Genomic DNA, 6,006 nt, shown 5'->3' on the forward strand with positions numbered 1-6,006 from the left:
AACATTTATATCGATTGCAACGGAGATCTTCCATATGGGCATATTCGCCGTTTTAGTTCGGCTGTGGGGATCATCGTCACAACCCCCATGTTATATTGCGCTATCACTAAATCATATTAACTACGAGCAAGGCGCATACTGTGTTTGAGCTAACGTGGGTGGATGCGAGCAAGGGACATACTGTATTTGAGCAAGGCGCATACTGTGTTTCAGCTAACGTGGGTGGGTGCGAGTATGGCGCATACAGTATTTGAGCTAACGATGGTGGGTGCGAGTATGGCGCATACAGTATTTGAGCTAACGATGGTAGGTGCGAGCAAGGGGCATACTGTATTTGAGCTAACGTGGGTGGGTGCGAGCAAGGGGCATACTGTATTTGAGCTAACGATGGTGGGTGCGAGCAAGGCGCATACAGTATTTGAGCTAACGATGGTGGGTGCGAGCAAGGGGCATACTGTATTTGAGCTAACGTGGGTGGGTGCGAGCAAGGCGCATACTGTATTTGAGCTAAAGTGGGTGGGTGCGAGCAAGGGACATACTGTATTTGAGCTAACGATGGTGGATGCGAGCAAGGCGCATACAGTATTTGAGCTAACGATGGTGGGTGCGAGCAAGGGGCATACTGTGTTTGAGCTAACGTGCGTGGATGCGAGCAAGGCGCATACTGTATGCGAGCAAGGCGCATACAGTATTTGAGCTAACGTGGGTGGGTGCGAGCAAGGCGCATACAGTATTTGAGCTAACGTGGGTGGGTGCGAGCAAGGCGCATACTGTGTTTCAGCTAACGTGGGTGGGTGCGAGCAAGGGACATACTGTATTTGAGCTAACGATGGTGGGTGCGAGCAAGGGACATACTGTATTTGAGCTAACGATGGTGGATGCGAGCAAGGGGCATACTGTATGCGAGCAAACGTGGGTGGGTTCCGAGGGTGATGGGTGATTGTGGTATCTACACATTCACACGACATTCCGTTACAGAGACGACTCTGTGTCTATAGTAACACCTTGCATTCAGAAACCTCTATAAAAAATAACTTCTCTTGTGAAATGAAGACCCACCTGACGATTCCCCTTCTATTTGAGGCGTACTGTCCGACTTCTATCGTGAACGATGCGTCGGAGCTTTTTTGACGGCTTTGCAAAGCTGGTGATATTGTTTGTCAAGTTCAACATTCTTTAATGGTGGTCCTTGTTTGTACGATTAAGCTAACAATTAATATCAAAATGTACTTGAAATAATGTTTCATTAACATGTTATAAACTGTGAAAAAATGCTTCATTTCTATAGTAATTAGACATATTGGTGTTTGCTTGATGATAAATAGGTTTACAAACGGAGGACGTTGGTATGTTAAATATGCGCTGCAAACTTGTCTTTTATTGTCAAAGTATTGATTTCCATTATTTTGAACAATATATATATATATGGAGTATATTAATAACAAACTGTATTGTTGGGTAATTTTCTAAAGTTTCTTATGTTTGTTTTGTTAACAAGCACTCTTTTAAAATTGTAAGAAAGTTTTACGTGTATATTTTATTAGGCAGCATATGGTGCATTGATTTCCTAGATGCCGATATAATAACCATGATTCTGTGTATATATTTAGTGTATCTCAAAACGATCCTAATTGCATGCGTAATCCAAAAGCACTTCGTATTGTTACTGCGACGCTAACAATTTCTAGGTACACATTAATAGTGTTCATGTATATCTTACTATACTTTTTTCCAGTCATCATTCCGCCAGTCATCCGGGATCCTATTTTTCCTATCCCACCTATTCCTGACCCAATACTACGAAGGGGGTGATCGAGACAGGGGCTTACGTCATCGTCCGGAAAAAGCTTCAGCAAGAAAATGTTATACAACTCTTACACACGTTTTAGTTCTTACGATGACATCCTATGTTTTATAATTAATGCCATAATTCATGCCGCTAAATATAGGCGGACAACGCTGTTAGAAGAAAGATGTATTTTTTTCATACACACTTGTGGTCTTGTTTTAATCCACATAGTAAGCAAGAGAGAATAAATTGACGTTCGTATATTTTTAGTGTGTTTCGTGTATTTATCAACATCGGGTGAACAAAATGCTTATGTCGAGTTTTGTAACCAAAAACCTTAGGTAGGTTCGGATTCATTTATAAGTTATGCTCTATTTAGGAAATGGACAACTTATCAATTATTTGACTGCAAATTTAAAAAAGAACTTAAACAATATTGTCTATAATGTAAAAATATCAAATGGCTGCTATAAACGGAATATTTTAACGCATATTATTGAACAAAATGTTTAACACATGCATAACAGGACATTCTAGAAAAACGCAAAACGATATGTACAGATAATTTCTTTACGGTATACGTTTACCCAACTTGAAGAGCAAAGTTGTTTGAAAAGCCTTTACCAATAAGTGTGTATAAAACAGAACAAAACAGAAAAGTATTTTACCTTAAATACAGGCCACCGGGCCGATTATATAATGTTTTACAAAAGCATGTACACAATAGTAGATTTTATAACTAAAGAATTTGAAAACAAAACAATAAAATCCATATATCTGTAACTTGTGTTTATGTCGCCATAAAATTGTCCAATTTTTCAACGTTTGTATTACTATACGTTACATGCTTACCTGTCTCGATTGATAATTTGTGGTAAGAATATCTAAATATAGAAAATGCTTTTGTACAATTAACTGGTACAAATAAGGACATACGTTTTACCGGAGTAATATGAGATTTAAAGCATCTATATTTATCACATCGTGGCAATTCAGTTTATTATATATGTCAATCGTCTTTTGTACAATCCAGTCAACGCTGCTTTTAAGGGGCCGTCCAACAGATTTTGGCATGACTGTACATGTATTAAAGCTTGTCATTAAATGCTTTAAATGCTTTATATTGATAAATTTAAACATTTGAACTAAAAATCTCCAGAAAAAATAAGAATACAATTTAAAAATAAGAAGAAAAAACGTGTACCTCCACATGGCTCGAACCACTGACCCCTAGAGTCATGGAAGCTTGGTGTAAATTGTCTCCTGACTTTACCACTCGACCATCCACGCTCACGAAAAATACGGAGGTATTGTTTAGCTATATAAGCAATCCTCGTAGTTTCCCAAAATATCGATTTAAACAACGTTTACAAATACATTAACATCCATAATTCCTCGGCTAAGCCAAGCTACACCAAAGCCAAATCGGTAGAGCATTTTTACAAAGTTTTCCAGTTAATTCTCCCTATCATGACCTCTAAGCTCGAGACTCATGCAGAAAGTTTACAACGATATTTTTTCGGCGTGCTGTATTAAGCCAGCTTTTCACCTTAGCCTGACCTTTGTAAGTGCCCAATAAAATTCAAATAAAATTTCCCGCGGCTAGGTACGAATGAATACATTTCATTTATTCCATTGGCTGATTTGAGTATAACACCAGAACATTGGAAACATATCCGCGTTATTGTAACACTGTTTTACTGCATGAAACAATTTTATCTCTAATGAAAAGGCTCAATAGATAGAACAGTTTTACAATCAATTCTCGACATAAATACAGTTTTTGCGTGCATCTTTTATTTTCAGAGAATTACCCGCGCAAAAGCGTTTATACTAAAGGCTATGTTCTCATATTTAGTACTTACTTCCATATTCATGTCAACATGTTAACATGTAAAAGTATAAAGAGCAGTGGAAGCGAGGCCTCACTTTAATGCATTGCATTTCAACCAGCGAGGTTTCGGGTCAATTCGCGGCCAGTGTGTGAAAGTCAGAGTTTATATACAGTTCATCACCGGAGTACGCAGCCAGTAAAATAATCGTTATATAATAAAGACTCTATCCGTGAACTAGGTGACCTGGAATTTTCTTTAGACCAGAAATATGTTAAATGAAGATATTCAGCAATATTATTATGATATGTCAATAATAGATTATTAATGTGTTTTCAACAATACAATGATAAATATTATTTTAGATTATTTTAACAATAATTATTCCACCATATTGACTATTGTATTAAGCATGAGCGCGATGATTCTCGAAACTGTTAATAATCGAATCATATAGCAATGTCCGACAAACCACTAAAACAGGTTTGTTCGAAGAACGCGCCTATAAATGCGGATACTTCTCGTGTGGCCGGTTGACTCGTATGTTTTAATTCAACTTCCATTCTTCTTTTGGTTATCTGTTTTGTATCTAAAGGTTTATGACCAGCAATATGTAATACTGTAAAATAAGCCGCGAAAACTCCGCGTAATATCGCTTACTGCTAGTGATGCAGCTATGAACTGCAAAGAAAAAGACATTCGCTATCATTGATCTCATTCATTGAACTATCAACGCCGTTTATCGTTTTTTAAAGATATTTCTTGTTGCTTTTAGTATGGTATTCAAAACACAGGGGCAATCTTACACAATGAAAAACTTGTAGATTGATTTACACCTATTTATTGCCTGCAGTTTTGCAGACGTACTTTTGAATAATATCGGAATATTCAAAGGCGCGCAGCAAGTAACTTTATATATTATTGTATGAGAAATTCCCCTTTAGGAAGTCGTATAAGTTTGTATGGCATTACTATATTTTGTTGCCTGTCTTGCTAGTTTAACATTGACATTTGTTCGCGATAATTGTGGTGTTTTTTAACAATCCAATATATTTATAGAAGGGAAGTTACGCATAAACATACATCGTTGTAATTCCAGCTTTCATACGAATGTTAAGGGGTCCCCATTTCCAAGCACACTTATTTATGTATTTGTTTTACATGTCTTTCCGCGTAATTGGGATATTTTGTTTCCTTAACTACCGGTAACAGTGGTTTCTGCGCAATTCACAAAATTGTCATCGAATATAATACATATTAAAATCGGTATATGATCAGCAAGAAATATACCACGATGACCACGGTTTCTTTAAAAGCGAGGTGACGCATAAATATGTAAGTTTAATAGGAGAGTAATAGTTACGTCCCCTTTACGCGTCTCCAATTTCGTTTAAAATTTGCAGTTCCGAAATTAAATACATCCCAGTTTCCTACGATCCGCGTTTGTTAATCCCATCTTTATTTTGAATGCGAGCACAACTCTTCAGATTTGAAAATATTGAACTTAAAACATTAAATATCTTCCCTTTACTCCATTAATCTTAAGTTTAAAAAACAGGCGTTGATGGATTAGTCCTCGTGTGTTTCATTAAACGTATACTACGTCTTTCGCCTGGTTTCGCTAAATATTTGTGAACACTTCTTGGTAAAATAAACATTTATCGACGGTAGAACATCCCGCGCGAAATGCTGCTTGGGTTTTGTCAATTACTCTAAATTTTTGGACACTTGAAAATAATCAATTTTCCGTGTCCGTATATTTAGATAAAAATATTTGAAAAATACAGGTTTTCGAAACATAAGAGAAACTCTAAAAATAGTGCATTGATCGGATTCGGGTTTGCAAAGTGTATAGCGTCAAATGTTTCAACGAATGATAGCACGTGCTTGTAAATAACTCGCCGTTTAATATTAAATAATGTTACTGGTAGATATGTTCACTTAAAGCTGTGCCTTTTATTGGTATTCATAGCTATTTACCCAGTAACGCAAATCCTGTTGTAAAACACGTGATCGATGATGTGTCATTAGAAATGCACTCTAAAACAAACTTTCCGACAATTTTGCAGTCATTAATTATGGACCAAAAACCGTATGTCCGAAAATTTTGAGTCACAAAAATAATAATTTTGGCCTAAGAGTTTTCCGAAAACTAGGAGTAAAAACGGTAATCGGGATTTTATAAAACTATGTTTTTATTTTTACAACAAACTGAATAAATATATAAATGTATGTACATGTTCATAGTTACGTCCTTAACGAATAAGGCTTTTTAAGCAAATGTTAAATGGAAGCCTATTAAGCACAAGTGGGCGCAACATTAAGTTTTACTTTCCGTAATGCTCATCGCATAGGCACACATTTAGGCGAGAAGCGACACACTTG

The sequence above is a fragment of the Dreissena polymorpha genome, chromosome 3, assembly GCF_020536995.1.
Source record: "Dreissena polymorpha isolate Duluth1 chromosome 3, UMN_Dpol_1.0, whole genome shotgun sequence".
Taxonomy (NCBI): domain Eukaryota; kingdom Metazoa; phylum Mollusca; class Bivalvia; order Myida; family Dreissenidae; genus Dreissena; species Dreissena polymorpha.